This window comes from Manis javanica, chromosome 2 (genome assembly GCF_040802235.1).
Source record: "Manis javanica isolate MJ-LG chromosome 2, MJ_LKY, whole genome shotgun sequence".
NCBI classification, from domain to species: domain Eukaryota; kingdom Metazoa; phylum Chordata; class Mammalia; order Pholidota; family Manidae; genus Manis; species Manis javanica.
This window is the reverse complement of record NC_133157.1, coordinates 214,347,915-214,366,325: the sequence shown is the minus strand read 5'-3', so window position 1 is coordinate 214,366,325 and position 18,411 is coordinate 214,347,915. Positions and strand designations below refer to the sequence as shown.

Genomic DNA, 18,411 nt, shown 5'->3' with positions numbered 1-18,411 from the left:
AAACAGCCTGAAGATTTTTTTCATTTATTGGTAGTAAAAATAGATGTAATTTCTTAGAACTTCTGAAATGGTGGCATGCCAGTTGATTTAATGGGTTTGAAAATTGGGTTTCCACATAAAATTTTCTTTGTAAAAAAGGGTTCATGGTTAAAATATGTGAAAACAAGAGAGCGTCCCTTTCTTTCTTCCCACCACTTATTTGGATCTTTTGAGAAAAGTTTATCTTGGTCTACCTCACTTGGCTCATCAACCAGACGGTGTTAATAATAGGTTACTGCCTCAAAGACAAGCAATTGACCTAAATAAATGTTACCAATTCTGTTTGAAAATTAATGATTCTAAATTCATACAGTGATGAGAAGGGGACCCTCTAGTACCTAGTATGGGGCAGTTGACTTCCAATGATCAGAACTGTATCATCGTGTGAGGCCCACATAAATAAAACACATGGAAGCCATAGAGTCCTTCCAGAAAAACACAGCTGTCAACATCAAGAGACAAGTAAGTGCTGTGATTCTGAGCTTCATTGAAAGAGTCACATTCAATCCACTGCTTCCTTGAAAACTGACTTTATTACCATGGCTCCAAGTTCTACAGGAGAAAAACCACAAAGTATGTGAGAACCAGATGAACAGTCTCTGCTGATGACAGAAAAAAATAGAAGGCCATTGAGATGCAGGGCAAGCCTGACAGAATGTCCTGTGTGCACCTCCTGGAACCATCAGTAGGAACCAGGTGCTGGAACCTGGACCTTTGACTGGCAGCCTCCAGAAAGGCAGGAGAGTGGCTGGTCTCCTCCCAGCCAAGAGGTGGAGCAGGACCATGATTTGGATTCAGGAGTCAATAAGGAACTGCGCAGTCTTGTGACATAGTTTCTGGGGAGAGGAGAAGTGTGCCAAAGGGGAGGAGATTTATTATCTTCTTTTATATTTGCCCTGCTTGGAAAACAGAAAGGGGACCATATTTGCCTGGAAAACATTAGGTATTCATGGAATTGGCTGCTTTATCAGACTCCAACACTGATCATGCAAGTTGAAGCAAATTGTTCAAAACTTCCGTGCCTCAGTTTCTCCCATTTGTTAAAAAGATTTAGAATGTTGACAATGTGAGAGCTGATATTTAAAAGTTCAGAAATGAATCCTTGGAACTCAAGTTTAATATAGCTCTGATTTCTGAAAATTCCTGAAACTATGAATACCACTCACACATAATTTCTTTCATAAAATGCAGTGAGTACAAATGAAAAATTGATATATCCATGACTTGTAGATATTTGGCAAGTGTTATACAACATATCTGAAGTTGAGAAAAGCTAAAGAAAGATTGGGAAGAGTCTGAATTATGATATACCCAAGTGAGCGGTTCTCAGACTTCTGGATATTATAGCTGAGTAAAGTTTTGTTTGTTGGTTTGTTTAACTAAGAGACTATCCTAAATTCAAAAGGATTTTATTGTAGCTAAATAAAATCATCTAAAATAAGCCAACACAACAATCCAACATCATTTCAGAAAGCAATAACTGTAGTAATTAAGAAGAAAAGTTGAAAGAACATAATCTTAGAATAAAAGACAGTGTTTCTCAAAATACAATTGGTAAACTAATAAAATTATTTGAAAATATAGAAAACCCCCAGCATGCTTTGACAGATGATAGGATTAAAGAGTATATAATTTTTTTGATGCTAATTTAAAATTGAGCATCTATATTCAATACTATCACTTATGGTAGAACTAGAATACTCAGCTTACTCTGGAACACCATTGTTTGAAGTCTTTTTTCATGTGATGAACATGAGAACAATGCCCTGAATGCTATTCACGCAGTTCAGTTACAAATTTATCTGAGACCTTAGCTAAGCTTTAGACCCGTGACATGGGTGTTGGTCATGAACTGCTTTGGAAACCAGCATCTGAGAACCATTGTGATCTCAATGATTGATGTTCCTGGCTCACAACTCCCATGATTCAAACCTGAGCCTCTACAAAATTAGAAATTAAGCCCTTATGAGATATTATTACTAGTCCAGTGTTTCACAATGATGCAATGGAGCCACAAAGAAATGAAATAAGTCATCCAAAGCCACACGATTCCTAAGCAGTATCTGATTTAAAATCAGTGATTTCTGGGCTCCTAACTAATACAATCAATACAATCTAATAATAGCTAACAATGTGATCACTTATTATGTACAAAGCATCATGTGAAATATTACACCACTCATTATGCAGATCCTCATAATGACCCTCTGGGATGAGTTCCACCATTATTTTCACTTAGAAGAGAAGAAATAGAGGCCCAGTGGTTAAATGACTTTCCCAAGGCCCAGTGAAGCCTACATGGCAGAACAGGAATTCACACCAAGCACTCTGAATCCAGCCCTGCCTACTTACATATGCCTCTGCATCTCAGATGTGTAATTATAATGATAAAGGGGAATTCCATTTCTAGGGAGGTAGTAGTAGGCCATTGCTCCTACTAAACTGACTAGAAAAAAATTAAAATGATGTCACCCCCAAAATCATAATTTTAAGTACATTAGCAATCTGGGGAAGCAAAGATCATTCTCTGAGCTAGAACTACAGAGAGAAGTCTTTCTCAGGTGAGCCGAGATTGCCCATAATTTCCTTCCCTGAGGCTGTTTACCAATTCTGGACAAATGCTAAGGATTGGACTTGACCTGGGTCAGTGGCCACCAGTGGGGGAAAGAGAAACCTGCAGAAGTTTGACATTCGCATGGGCTCATAGAGCATATTGGGACCTGGAGGAGCCCTGGGCCCCTGAGCTGAGCGTTGGGAAAGTTTGGAACCTAAGACTGTAGTCTTGAGATACTTAGTACACAAAGTCCCTGTAGAAAAAGGAACCTGCATCAAGCATCCAACAGGCTTTCCTCTCAAGACGTTTGCTGTATTTTGATGCTTTCTGAGGTAGGAGGCTAAAGAGAGAAATTCTGAAGGGTAGAGGTAATTCCTCCAAAAAATAGTGGAGATAAAATGCAATCATTTTTTATATGACACGATGAATCCAAAGGAAGGTAGGAAAAGAGGAATAAAGGACAAAAAGGTAGGACCAGTAGAAAACAAATATGAAGATGCAAACAGAAGCCCCAATTTACTAGTAATTGTGTTAAATGTAAATGGATGATTCATTTACAGTTCAATAACAAAACCTGTCCGCCTCGATTTTTAAAAATCCAGTGATATGTTGCTAATGAAACACTCTTAGAATTAAAACGAAGTTAGAAGTTGGAAGTCAAAAGAAGGAAACACTGTACCCCAAGAATACCATACCAAAAGAGAGTGATGTGGCCATATGAGTCTCAAGAGATAGAATTGACTTGAAGGCTAGAAGTATCATGAGGAACTTTAAAAAAAATAATGATAAAAGATTCAGTCCAACAAGAAGAAATAACAATCCTAAATTTGTATGCACCTAAGTAAAAACTTCAAAATATATGAAGATCTTGGCAGTAGACAGGAACCAGAGTGTAAAAGAGGTAATAGCACTCTAGTAAAACTTGCAGAAATAGACCTTTCTGGCTCCACTGCCTGTGCTTTTTTTACAGTGTCAATACTGTACCCACTCGTCACCCTCAGCCTCTCAGACGCTGTTGTAACTGGCAGGGTCGGCGGCAGCTGTGTTCACGTGGACCACCGCGTGGTGCATTTTATGATCCTGTGAAATGTGAAACTCGAGAGACGGAAGTGGCCGCAAGTAAAAGAACAACACACGCTGCGTCCTTCAGGTTTTATCTCTTCTACTTGGATCAATAGTACTTGACTTAGAGCTCTTTATAGTTGAGGTGATAAACAATAACGGCGGCTTGTGTTTACTTTGTGGAAGGATAAGTCTTGTGTGAGTCTGACTTTTGGAACAGTTTGATTAGCATGTGCACAAATATCACACCTTATATCCTTGGGCAAGGAGCTGATTACCAATCGGGAATAAAGAAGGCCGAAGGACTGTAATTGTTTATGGTTTTGTGCAGGAAATTTTTGTTCCCTCTGAACTTTGCCCTTTTAAAAGGTTCTTAATCACGCGTAGAGATTTGCTATCTCCCCTCAACTTGAGGGTAATTTAAGAGATAGGCAGTGTCAAGGCCAATCCTCCGTGAAATGGTGAAGAATGCAGTTTTGCATTGGCCATGGAGTGGAAGAAAGCGGTTCACTCCCTTACAGGGAGCCCCTTCACCCACACCCCTCCCCGGGGGACTATAGGTTTCACAGTATCCATCTCATGTCCATCAAAACCAGCTTTCAATACCTTTAATTCTTATTTCTATTCAAGTGTTTGTGCCTGAACACTTTTTAGAATGTATCTCCTAAAGATAGCTGATTCCCGATAAAACCCAAACTAAAAAATGAAGCTTGAATAAAGCAGGTTTCAATAAAGCATGTCCTTGAAGCAGACACCAAGGACACAAAACCAGAAGATGGTAGAATGGTTTCAAAACACAAAAGCAGGCCTTTGTGTACCCGCAGGGAGGTCTGAGGCTGATCTTTGCCTCTTCTTTCCAGAGTCCTGTCACTTTTGCAGTCTACATCCTCATCCTTCGATTTTCCATTCTGCTGCCCATTCGTTTCACAGGTGTTCAGTGACAGACACTATGCCAACGCCTGGGATGAATCACTGAGCAAGAACATCTCGGTCCTTAAGCCCACCAACTAGTGGGCAGAGAGACTTAGCTTAATAGGCAGCCATAACACACAGTATTCACAAGGGGCGAGGAAAGTATGGAGGAAGAAAAGACCCTCTCCGACCAGGAGTCTTTAGGAGGAGGTTTCCAGGTGGAAATAACACCTGAAAGAGAAAGAAAGGAGTAATTTAACCAGAGGGAAAGCAGTTCATGGGGCAAAACATATCAGGCGGCAGGGACCGTGTGGGTCAAAAGGACAGAAGGAAAATGTTGGCATATTGTTTTGAGAAAGTGTAGGTCATAGGCAGTTGCTGGAGAACAAATGACAGGAGTGCAGCTAAGGCAGTAGGCAGAGGTACTGGGCCGTGGTTACCACCAGCTTCATCATCACCGAAGAAACCAGCATAACTGAAAGTTTCCCATGTGCCAAACACTTTTCCAAATGCTGCAAGGGTCAAGTCACGTGTGACAGATGACATAGGCTGTTATGTATCATGCAAAGGAGCTGAACGTTTGACCTGTAATAATAAAATGGGAAGTCCTTGAAAAATTTAATAGGAAAGCTAGCTTTTAATTTCAGATGAGTCACACTGGTGTTTGTGGTGAGAAAAGGAAGGAGGAGAAAGTGTAAACTGAGAGACCAGTCAAGAGGCTGCTGCCATAGTTGAGCCCAAAGAGTAACAATTCCATAGCTGAGACAAGAGTAGTGGGGAGAGAGAAGGGAGAGATTCAAGAAAGATTTAAAAAGTAACATTTTGGATTTGATGATTGGATTTGGGCAGGCAATTGGGGAAAGAAGGCAAGAATTACTTTATTGATTATCAGGCTAATTGCTTAGGAATGCATGTGAATAGTGCTATCACTCATAGAGAAAGAAAATTCCAGAGGGTAGGCGGCTATGTTCTGCTTTGGATATATTGAGTTTGAATGACCAAAGGACACCTAGATGGAAATGTGTCACAGGCTATGCTATCTAGAAATGAGGAAGAAGGTGTCTCTACCTGTCGGTCACCCCTGAAGCTATAAGCCCAGGTGGAGCATTGAGAAATGCCAGCAATTAACAAATGGACAAGGGAATGGGAATCCAAAAAGAAGGTCTAAGACATTTGAAGAATTTAGAGAATGGAAACTTTTGCAAATAATGACCAATGGTTAAAATGCAGAAAAGAAGTCTGGCAAGCTAAGGATTGAAAAACCTATTATATTTGGTTAAAAAAAGGGGGGGGGGGGTGATCATTAATACTCTACTGAGAGCATTTCTAACAAAAACATGGAGAACATTAACTCAGACTGCAGTCAATAGAGAGTGAACGGATTAGAGGTGATGGAGAGAGTGAATGAGATGGAATAAGAAAGACTGGAAAGACTAAGGGCGCAGTATCAAGGGACCGTGTTTTTGTGATGATTGAGCAATGAGAAGGGCAAAAGATGGAAGAGGCAGAGGCTCACAGGGTTTGGGCTGGCGGTGCTCATTTCTTCAGGTTTTGGAGCTGAGAAGACAGATTGTAATTTGGTTCCAAAGCTGATATTTTGCTGGGTGGAAAGACAGAAGAATGGGACATCTACTTCCCTTCTTTTCATCTCTACTCTCTCTTGGTGTCCATTGTCTTTACTTAGCTAACTATCTTTTTAAGAACAAGAGAGATGCAAACTCTATCATGTGGAGGTATTGGAGATGCAGGGTGCTATGGTGAAACTGCCTAATAATCCTAGGATTTGAACTCTGACTGCATCTCATAGTGCTAGCTACTTGGCCCTGGGGTAAGTTACATAATCCATTTGGACATCCATCTCATCGTTCACAAAAGAATTTTAAACACTAGGTAAGCTTATACCCATATGGCCTCTGGTCCGTGAAGTAGGCATCAGAAAATGTTTCTTCCTTTATTCATTAGCAATACCACACAAGGAAATATTCCTTGTAAAAGTGGATCCAGAGGAACCCAACCGAAGGAATTACTTTTTCATAGTTGAATTTCCATTATGAGCAATTCACTTGGAGAAATACAGACCTCTTCTCCATCACGTTGATTCAACCATGAAGAACCTGGATGATTCTTTAAAAAAGAAGTAATGCCCACCCCACCTTTTCAGGGCCTTGGTTCGGCATGAGTGTCTACATGACTTCATGCCACCACACAGTACTGCTATACCCACTCTCCTTATTCCAAGACGGAGCAGAGTAAGTTAAGCCTACAGCTGCCTACGGAAGTCGGTGGCCAATCCGAATCACTGGCATAAAAAGGGGAACTTACAGTTCTTAGAGATTATTTAACTCATACTTCTAATGAAGCACAGCTTCAAACACTGAAAGGCAGGCAAGTCCTTCTAAAGCAAGGCTTTTAATGATTAAGTCCCCATGACTAATCATGTAAAGTAATGAACTAGCAATCTTCGTGCTCACCTACAGCATGCACCATTATTCACTGTCAGCCATTGTTAGTGGAAAGGAGGACATGACTAATATTTTCCTGAATGAACCAAAATATTTATTTCTGGTTTGTGCCATAGGAAGTAGCCAAGGTTCCTTCTCTCCTACTATTGATACCAAGACAGACCATCTTGTGGATTCCTCTCAGCTGTGTGGTCACGCCCCATGTGAGTCACATCTATTTCTGCAGACAGTCTGAGTGTTGTGTTGACTAAAGAAAGAAGAAAATCCATGTGGTGTCCTCCTTTCCCTGACCTACAAGTCATTGCTACCTGCTGAGGTTCTTGGCTATTCTGTTCTCCTTTGCTTTGTAGTGCCCAGGAAGACTGCCTGATACCCACTAGACTCTCAGAAAAGAAGTTTCTTGAATTGAATCCCTGACCAACTTCTGGAGAGTAGAATTGGAGGGGGTGTGGGGGAAAGATGTTTTTGCTGTTGCAAAGGGAAGTCCTCTAAAAAAAAAAAAAAAAAGGATATGAACAGCGTTTATCTTGGTGCCCTAGAGCCCAGGAAGAATTATGTGAGATAATTGCAAATATATGAAATAATGGACATGAATGGGGCTTTTAAGCTCTGCATAGCTTCACACATACAGACAGTAATTATAAAGGTGGGATTATGCATTGGATAGAAGTGGATCTAGGTAACCTTCCTTATACTACAAATACTGAGTTTTTAGGATGTAGCATGTACTATGCTGAGCACTGGGAATATATCAGTGAATCAAACAGAATCTCAGTTTTTTTGAAGGATCCTATAATTTAGGGTTTTTTTTAAGTCATCTGTCCATCATTGTCTGTTCCTGGACTTCCCCGTGATGTCTGTTTTGGTTGAGGGGAGGAGGAGAGCTGGAGGGTCTGTGCGACGAAGAGGTAGATGGCCCTCGATTATGCTCCATTTGTGGATCCTCATGCTTGTTGATCTCCCAGGACTGTGCCTGGTAGATTACTGTCTCTCATGCAGAAACAACTCGGAAAATTCCTTCTGGCCAGTTGCAGCCAAATTGGGGCAATAAATAGGGGCAATCAGGAAAGGTAGAAGGTGCTAAGGAGAAGGAGAGAGAGTGAAACCAAGCAGAGCCCCTGATAAGGAAGTGGTGGTAGTGATCAGAGGCAGGAACACCTAGTGAGTGACGACTAGAAGACCCCCCACCAAGGAAGTGTCTTATCAAATCGCCCCACTTACAAAATCGGTACACTAAGGTTCAGAGACAGGAAGTAACTTGCCCATATCCACACATCATAGGTACCAAACGGCAACCTCTTTTTACCTGACAATGAAATAGTTACACTTCTGATATGCTTTTCTTTAAAACAGAGTTTTAACCATCCTGTGTGGCATGGCGGTTAAGGACAAGGGTGTTAAACCAGACAGGTTGAGTTCCAATCCCAGCTCTGTCACTCACTACTTGTATGACCTTGGGGAAATCACTGAACCTATTTGCATCCCAGTTCTTTCATCTCTAAATAGAGATACTCTTGCTAACTAGATGTGGCTTTTAAGAGGGTTAAATTAGTTAAATCATATAAAATCCTTAGTATGGTGCCTAGAATATAGTATGTGTTGCACAAGAGTTTGTGGTATGTATATATAGTTTCAGTCCAGTCATCCCTCAAATATTAGTTAAATTAAGCAAAGCAGCTTAGTAAACAGAATCTATTTTCTCCTCATTAATTAATTGACTGGTCATCTTTTCTAAATGTTCAATATGCAAAAGTGGTGTGTTTATTAAATATTCTTTAGAAAGTGGGCTGGGCTTATATACACAAATCCATTCAACAAATAAATGTTTATCAAGGTTGGAGAAGTACCGTCCTGGGACACTTCTACAAGACCACCTCTCAGAGCGTTACTGACAAGTCAAAACTGTCTCCCCAAGGAGGTGCTGGCTTGAAACAGGCAAGGACCATGAAGTTAGGCTGAAAGCAAACTTCATCAAGGACTGCAAAACTTTCCAGAAAATGATACAGCTCTCATTGTACATTCTCACCTCTTCTAGGAGAAGCTGAGTTTCACCCAGAAGTAAAAACTTTATTGCAAAATGGACAAAATCACTAGGAACCTCTAGGTCAAGAAAAACATCTCTTTTATCTTCAGCCATATGCATCCTCTTTCCTTCTCCTGCTGGAGGCACTAAATGAAGCCCACTGCTGCTTAGAGGGAAAGAGTCCCTATATATGCGTCCAGCTTCCCAAGTTCCCACTAACAGCCCCCTTCACCTGTACTCCCAGCATGACTCTTGTCTATGAATGAGGGAGTGTTGCTGATTGAGAAAATGTCAAGGAGTAACAATAAGAGCTGATGTTTACTGAATACTGACTCTGTGCCAGGCACTGTTCTCAGCTTTTTACATATATGAACTTGTGTCATCTTTACAATAACCCTCTATGGGGACCACTACAATTATCCCCATTTTGCAGAGGAGGAAACTGAGACCCAGAAAGGCTAAGAAATCACATACAAAATCACAATGCTTTATTCTGCTGTAGAGCTAGAATTCAGACCCAGGCAATGGACTCTGAAGTTCATTGCTCCTCAAAGTATAGTCAGGAGACTGGTGCCTGTCCATGACCTGTTACCAGTGAGAGATGAGATAAATCGGACATTGAGAGTAAGCACTATGTAAACTAGAGCAATTTGCTCTTAGTCTGGCATCTAAGAGTGATCAACAGATTCATCTGAATGAATAGGATAAAGAGCAGTTCTGGTGGTGTTAAACCGACACAGTGAGTATGGTGCAGGCTGCATGCTACTTATGCACAACAGGATCCCACCTAGATCCACATGATGGAGTAGAAATGTAACAAGTCCTTCACCGCAGATGGCTTGATAAGCACCTCTCTGAAGCATCATGCTATACGGCCTCCAAAAACTGAGTACTTGCTATGAATATAATAAACCTGTGAGAGGTAAGTGTATGTGGAGAAAGGAATACCAAATCAGGAGCTAGACGGTACTAAACAATGGGCATGATCAGAAAATGAGTTGTATTGTATGTTAGAAGTTTATAACTGCCACGGAAAAACTTAAAGAGTAAAGCGGGGTAAGGGAATGAGGAATCTGGGGAGGGGCCTGCAGTATTAAATAGGGAGGTCATTAGGACACTATGTGACCATTTTCTCGAGGCAGATAAGCCCCTTTGTAAATGTTTAACTTTGTCTCTGCTATTCCCTGCCCCTCCCTCTCATACCTACTGGCTCTCCTATTTTCTCCGGAATCTATTAACACACAATCATTAGAGTAATCAAAGCATAGCAAGGCAATTCACTCTGCCAACCAGGAAAGCCCAGTCCATCATAGTATGTACTCCAAAGCTAAAATATGGGCTGGAAGTGGATGAACTTTAAGACCTCCTCCAACTTAGAAACCTTATGACTTTGGCTGAAGGAATGCCTGTATGCTACTCTTGGGAGCCTAACCCTTTATGGCAAAGAGGCTCATCTGATATTTTTTAATCCATTCATTTATTTAACACGATTCATTAATTCACCCATTCGTTTATTTAGTATACACCTGTTGATCATCTACTATGAATCAGGCACTGTTTTAAGCACTGCTGATACAATGATGCATGAGATAGAGACCCTGCCTCGAGAGTTTCAGAGTTCCCCAGGGAAGCCAGACGCGGAACAACAAAATGCCCACCCAGGTCTCAAGTGTTACGTCACACGTCTGAACAGAGTGCTGTGAGAGCACACTGTGTGATTTCTCTGTGTAGCAGGGCAGGAACATCCCAGCAAGGTTGAGTGATGGTGACATGTACTCTAGGTTCTGAAGAAGAAAGAGGAGCTAGCCTTCTTGACTAGGAAAGAGGGAAGCCAAGTCAGGCAGAGAAGTAGATATGAGGACATCAAATTGGCTGACACATCTAGGGAATGAAAAAGCAGCTTAGCCTGGTTATAAGACTGTGTGCATGTATAGATCATAATAGTTTTGTTTTTGTTTTTGATTTTTTGTGGTTGTGGTGTGAATATCTGTTTTTTCCCAGTGTGTAATTTCAGACACACACACACACACACACACACACACACGCACAGTGTCATCATTTGCCTTCTTTGGTCCTCCATTTCTTCATTTATGACAAGACTTACAGCCCCTGGTTCATTAAACTATGAACTCCATGAGGAATTCACCATTTGAGTTCCAGTGCCTAGTACAGTGCCAGGCACTGTATATAAACACTCAAATTTGGTTCAAAAAATAAATGAACCAATAAATGAATGAGTCAGGTGATTATCACTAATATCTTTTCCAGTTCTTTGCCATTGCTAGAACCTTTAGATTTCTGTACAGCTTTGGATGAACCATTTGTCTGCATCCCCAGACAAAGGGATATTTGTGGTCCAATCATACAAATGCTCATACTCACACATATTTAAATAAACAGAGCTACAACATGACAGAGCATTCAAGCATCATTAATGGGGGCCAGTATAGGAGAGAAAGAGGATCGGCAGAGAGCAAAGCTTGACTTTCAGATCATTTTTAGTGATTAAGGGCCAACTGTCTGTTTCTCATCACTTCTAAGAATTAGAACCAACTGCATTTTTCTAATACATCACTTCTGCTGTGATCACATGTTTGGATTTTATCTCTTAGTCATACAAAAGGACTGGGTTCCAGAGTGACATACAGCAATCCCCTTCTTGGCATAAGTTGCTTACGATAATTTTCTGAAAGTATTCATTGTTCACAAAGGTTTTCTAGAAACTCTCTACTTCCCCAGGAATGACTTCATCCTCTTACATGGAAATTTTTGAAGTTCTTTTAATATAACAAGTTTCTTTAAAAAAAAAAAGAACTTCAACAAATTTCCTTGCATCTATCCCTCAGCTTCAATAATAATCATAATTCTGCCAACATTACCTCTCACCTCTCAGTGTCTGTCCTAATTTTGTTTGTTTATTTTTTTGCTTGCTGGATTAGTTTGAAGGAAATCCCAGATGCCATGTCATTTCATGTGTAAATGCTTCAGTATGAATTTCTGAATGATAAGGTCATGTTTTGTTTATATAGTTTCCCTAACACCATGACAGTAATGTGCCTAACAGAACCAACAGCAATCACTTAATTTCACCTTATGTACAGTCTATATTCAGATTTCTCTAATTATCTAGAAGGCATCATTTTACAGTTGGTTTATGCATCTCAGGACTAAACAAGGTCCAGACATTACTTTTTTTTTTAATATGGCAATTTTAAGCCATTTACTTGAAATATTTACTCTTTTTTTTTTCCTCCTAGCTCAAGGCGAAAAGGCTGAACCTAAGAAAGGGTGATAAAAGCGACCATGGTGTATTCTGCTACAACAGCACCATTTTTTTCATAAAGATTTTCACTCAATGCATGTTAGGGGCAATCCATAATATGCAAATGCAGAATGGAGCCAATATGTCTTAAACACACAGGCCTTCACATTATTCCTTCCCGGAATACAAATCAAGGGAGACACACTCAGGTGAATACTCAAGAGGGAAACACTATAATCCTCTCTTGTGCTCTGTATTCATTTTCATTTTCCTTAATAACTTTTGTAATAATAATGCTGCATTATATTTTTATATAGTATTTTAAAGTTTACATAGTGCTTTCACATCTATTCAACTTACTATAACAAAGAGTCCACTCTTTATGAAAACACTTCATCTTGTGATTCACCGAAGGAGCCTGTGAAAGATGACAGGGCAGGTATAAGATTCCCTCTTTTTACAGATGTGGAACAAGCTCAAGGTTATTAAGCAACTAAGGCCCTACAGCCAATCAGTGGAGCTAAACATTTGATCCCAGTTCAATGATACCAAGTCCAATGATCTTTTCGTCAAATATACCATGCCTTCACTTACTATAGAAAACCCCCAGACCAGCCTCCTACAAAGCTCTAGCCTGCTGCCACCTGGTAAAATGTTACTTACTCCCTTTGAGGCTTCCCCCAACTTTGATATCCCTGTGGGTACCCATTGCCTAGAATGCCATGTCCCCCTACATACCTATGCCAGGTTCAGATGTCTTTCCTGACCCCAAGAAAATTATCATGTAGACATAGCAGTGGCTTAAGTCTTCAGAGCACTAGCCCAAAGGGCAAATTTGTACAATTTATATTAAAATATCTATGTTAGAGATACTGAGTGTTCATTCATTCCCAGTTTCCCCCTCTTTCTATGAACACTGGAAGAATTACACCTTCCCACCCCACTTATCATGGGCAGGGCCATGTGACCACTCTGGCTTATGGTTCTGAAGAAAAGATCTCTGTGTCTCCTCCAGGTCACCCTAATTAAATTTTAACACAAGACCCTCCAGGATATGCTTTGTGTGACTCAATATTATGGGAGCATCAAATGGCAGCAACAAAAATCAAACCATCCTAGGATCCCAAAGAATGGAGGACTGCTACTTTGGAGAGTGACTCTGGACCTGCAATTTATTGTAGATGAGCAGGAAATAAACTTTTGGTTAAGCCACAGAAATGTAGGAGTTGTTTGTTACAATAGCCTAATTTAGCCTATGCGTTGTGGGTACAGGACTCCTTCCTCAAGGCACTTACTTGCCATATAAGTGTCATAAAAAGCATACAATTCAACAGTGACTACAAGATGGAGGGTAGTTCCTGGAGTTGAATAATACACAACTGGCAAAACATAAACAATAGTTCTGTCAGCAGTTTTACTAATTCACTCATCTATTCATTTAAGGACAATTAGTTGAATGTTTACCGCACACCAGGCACTGCTAGGGGCTGAAGATACCATTGAGGATACTTATGATGCTCAACCTCATGGGTTTGAAAATTTAGCCAGAGAAGAAGATACTCAAGATGTAACTAAAAAGTTGTTGAAAGATATAGGCTGCTTTAAAATGATATAAGATAATTTATGGAAACTAACCTAGAGATTCTGAAACTATTCCACCAAGAAAGGGCTGTTTAAGTAGGAATTTTAAGTTAACTAGATGGACAGAAGGCTGAACTCAGAATGGCTGACAGCATATGGGAAAGTACAGAGAACCTTAACAACTTAGTTAATTCAGAGAAAGAAAAGGAGCCCAGGGTGTCTGGAGTATAGTATTTAGGGGGAAGGCAAGAAGGTATGTTGGTGGTAAGGTAGAGTTTTGAAAGGTAGATGGGACCCAGACCAGGTAGAGAAGTATGAACCACCTAAGGATCTAGGGTTTTATCATAAGGGCAATGGGAAGCCTTTCTAGTATTTTATGTGAAGTGAATGACAGAATCAGATTTTTGTCTGATTTAAAGGATTAATCTGGCCATGGTAGATTGTCAAATGGAGATGCTGAAAGTAAAGTTGGGAGGCCAGTTGGAAAGTTATGGCAGTATCCAGATGAGAGAAAAATGGTAGATTGGCTTAGGATTGGGGAAAAGAAAAATTATTTGAGAAATGTTTAGCAGTTAGACATAGGAAGGACAGGGAACTGTCAGTGTTAAAATTGGTACAGTTTTGCACAAACCAGGATGAACCATTCACTCTAGATGACACATGCGAGCTTAGTGACTGACTGGGTATGGGAATTGAGGGAGAAGGTTGAGTCACTCTTGACAAATGAATGGATGGTGGTACCAGTTTTTGAGATAGACAATATTGAATAAAGAGTAGATATAAGAAGAGAGAGGAGATAGTAAGTTGAGTTTAAGATATGTGACCAAGTGTAGATGTCAAATAGTCAACTGAACCAACAGATACATCTGATATATTATTAATTATAGTGAACGTATGAGTACCATCTATATGCAAGGACCCATTATAGTTACTTAGCATATTTTAACTCACTCTTCTCAGCTGCCAATGATACATCTCTATTTCATACTAACAAAGGTAAAGTAGTTACTCTAGTAACATTGAAAATAATGGAGCTGGGATTGAAACTCAAACTGAATTTGCAAGTGGCCTGTCCTGTTTCCCAGTTGTATGACCTTGGGCAAAACCCAGGGAGTTTAATCAACTCAGTCTTAATAAATGGATGACATGCTGAGAGCAGACTATTGGGTGTAGATGGAGGGGGAAAAAAAACTTGCCAGACCCCGATGAGGTTAATCTTATAATCAAGGTTATTTTTAGAGGTCATAAAACAGTAAAGGGTGCAGACTTCACAAAGGCTTATAGGTCAATGTATAAGAGGAATTAGATTTACCCAAGACTTACTGAATCAGGCTGCATCTCATGCCTCATTCTGCCCCTATTTATGCCCCACTGGCCTTATGTATTTTCTCAAACACATTAAGCATAGACTTCCTCATTCATTTTGTTTTCACTGTCTTTCACCTTGAAAACTTGCTATCATTGGCACATTTGTACCCTTGGCTTATCAGGTGTCTATTAAACTCTATTCCCTTAAAAGAGGTCTATCATAACCATCTTGTTTATCTTTATTTAATCTATATTTTTAATTTGTTCCCTTCCATTAGATTATAAGCTCCCTGAGATCAGAAAATGTCTTGTTCATCACTGTTTCCAGCACCTTAGGTCATATTGGCATTCAATATTTTTTGTTAAATGGAAGAAATAGCCATATGCAGCTAGAAGTGAGGCCTCCAGGATCTAGTCTTCAAAGACACAAAGATTCAGACACAGGAAAAAGAAGAGAACTAAGTGCCTAAAACCAAGGCATATATTAGAGAATGGTATCAGGCAAGGCAGAGGCCCCATACCTGGGCCTTATGAAAGAAGCTAGGGTGGGATTCGCAGCAAGAGGAACATAGTGTTCTATACCCCTAGAGGGACTTACCTGGGGACTTTTATGCCCCTGGAAGGAAGATGACTTTGGTGCTCCAGGCTGGGTCTGAACAGAGTCTTCAGATGGAGGAGGCTATACCAGACCTAGGAAGGCTGGCAGGAGCGGGACGCTTCTAGACCGTTGCTAGAGGGTGAAATGCCAAGTGCATCATTGACTTTTCCTCAAATGCAGGGCTCTGTGACTCACTCTTGCAGCATTTCCTTTATTTGGTAAATAAGACATAAACATTTGCTGGGAGATCCCAGTAGAATAGCATTACAAATAACAGGAAGCACTCAGCTCTGTTAATTGTGCATCTTAATGTGGTATAAAGATATTTGTCACTACCGTGCATTTCCCTCTGCTGCCCACCCCAGATGTTTCAGGAAGTCCAGTTGATCTTATGGGAAATTAAGCAGCAGTAAGATTCTGTAGTTGTCTTAGTCTAGACTATGATATTGATCATGGAACAGACAAATTGGAGGAATGAAGCAGAGGGCCTTCTTCTATCTTAGACATAAGTGCAAATACTCGGTGGAGAGCGACCTTTAACAAATGCAAATCTACTTTATAAAGCTTCACATCTGTGAGTCTTTTCAAAGTGTGTGCTAATGGTCAGCTAGATGTCCGTGTCTCAGCTTCCTCTGATCCACTTAGGAAAACTCCTGAGAGCCCACTAAAGGGTTTTATATGTTTCTCATTGATGTTTGCTTTTCAAATGTTCGTCAAGGGCAGGTATTTATATTGGTCCTATTGAAGTTTAAAGGAATCAAACCCTGAAAAAGACCCACAATAAATGGACAACAATAGAGACTCCTGAAGACTATGTATGCGAAGCCCAACATGTTATAAGCTCAGGAAATCTGGGTCCCAGAAAAAATTTAAGAGGCATCAACCTGGCAGATTGGTTAAGCACCCAGTTTTGAATATTAACCCTACTATGTACTTGTACACAGTTGGCCCTATTATTTAAGTCCTATACATCAAAAGCAATATCATGTCTACTCATAGGTGCTATGCAAACATCTGGTATATATAAGCATTCAACAAATAATAGTTATTTAATTAGAAATAAATACTTCATTCTCAATAAGGCTAATATGTCCTATACTAAGACCACAGAACAACAGTTACTAAAATCATATTAACTTATCATTTATCAACTATAAGAAACATAAAATACAAGTCTATTTTTCTTGACTAAAGTTTTAAGGCTTATGATAAATCACAGATACAAACCATTACGGTTGTAAAGACCAAAGGACTTTAGAGATCCTCAATCTAACTACCCACGGAGAGTTAACATTATTTCTTAGCAAACCTGGTCAATGGTTATCCATTAAGTACATGTAAACTATAATGAAAGCCTACTAGGCAACCAGAGAGGTTAGTACATAGTGAAGGACCTAGTGTAGACTTATTCCCTTAATACAGATGAAAACTATGCCCTTTCTCCTTCCATGCATAAGCTGGAGGTTCACCATCAGGAGCCATCCAGAACATAGATGTTCTGCAAGTATTTAAGAGCAGATTTCTCTCTCCTTAGTATTCTTTCTTGGAAAAGTCTCCTCATTTCTGAAAGCCAACCTTCATGATTTCTAGACCAACTCCACCTTAACCCCAGATCACTAACCATCCTGGATGTTCACATTTGTACTTGTTCCAATTCATTGATGTCTTTTAGACAGAATTACCAACAATATCCTCAGAAATGGTTTAGCCAATGTGGAAGAGTGTGACCTATTCAATACATTTCCATTAATGTCATTTGTGTCATCATCCTAGATGCTGGGCTTAAATTTTCAAATTTGCCTCATTGGTTTCTTCCAACATTTTAATTTGTTGAAGTCATTTTGGATTGTATAATCTTATATTCCATATGCATCCCTTCTGTGGCATCTCCTAAGTAACTGAAAACAATATTAAATAGACCAATAGTCTTCTATCTCCATTCAGACATTTCTCTTCTGTGACATGAAGCCACCATTAGTATTCTTTAAGTATGACCACTCTACTCATTCCACAATTCATCTGTTGATAATGTCATCCTGGGCAACACTTTGTTAAAGTTTCATCTATGAGGATATCAAAAGAGGGTTTATGAGATTTTTTTCACTTATTCAAGTAAAAGGTATGTGGATTGCATTTTTGGTTGAATTATTATGTAACCAGTCCTGTGTTCTCAGAATTTAATATTCACAAGTTTTAGAATCTTGGGAAAGTATTCTTAGAGATTGCAACCTAGAGTTCTGAAACAAATCCCAGCCCAGGTGTTAAGGTAGACTAGATCAGAAGTTCTCAGCTCATAGAAATCCATGTGGTGGACTTAAAAAATTATGATTCCCCTGGAATCCAGGCAGTGTGTTATGGTGATGTGAATATGTCCCCAGCTCAAAAGAATCCTATACTCAAATACTACTATTGAATGAAATTAAGTCTAACTAAAGATGCATTAAATTTAAGCCTGTCCTATTCCCAACATCATATTTTCTATTTGTGATATGCAGCAAGGATCCTGAAATCCCACTCTCATTCTCCAGCCTTTCTTATGACCCAAGATAGCCAGATAGATAGTGCTTATACCTACATGGATTACTATGTTTTGAAACAGTGGCACATATT

At 39.7% G+C, this 18,411-nt stretch overlaps 1 long non-coding RNA gene across 1 annotated transcript in view; it reads right to left on the bottom strand.

Annotated features, from left to right (window-relative positions):
- Window positions 1–553: 553 nt before the first annotated feature.
- LOC118972822 (uncharacterized) overlaps window positions 554–18,411 on the bottom strand; it is a 63,584-nt gene continuing 45,726 nt past the window's right edge. Inside the window, exons 2-4 of the long non-coding RNA XR_005061932.2 lie at window positions 15,802–16,010; window positions 12,675–12,732; window positions 554–4,798 (exon numbers count right to left, since the gene is read on the bottom strand). This is a non-coding gene — a long non-coding RNA (uncharacterized lncRNA). The remainder of the gene's footprint in view (window positions 4,799–12,674; window positions 12,733–15,801; window positions 16,011–18,411) is intronic.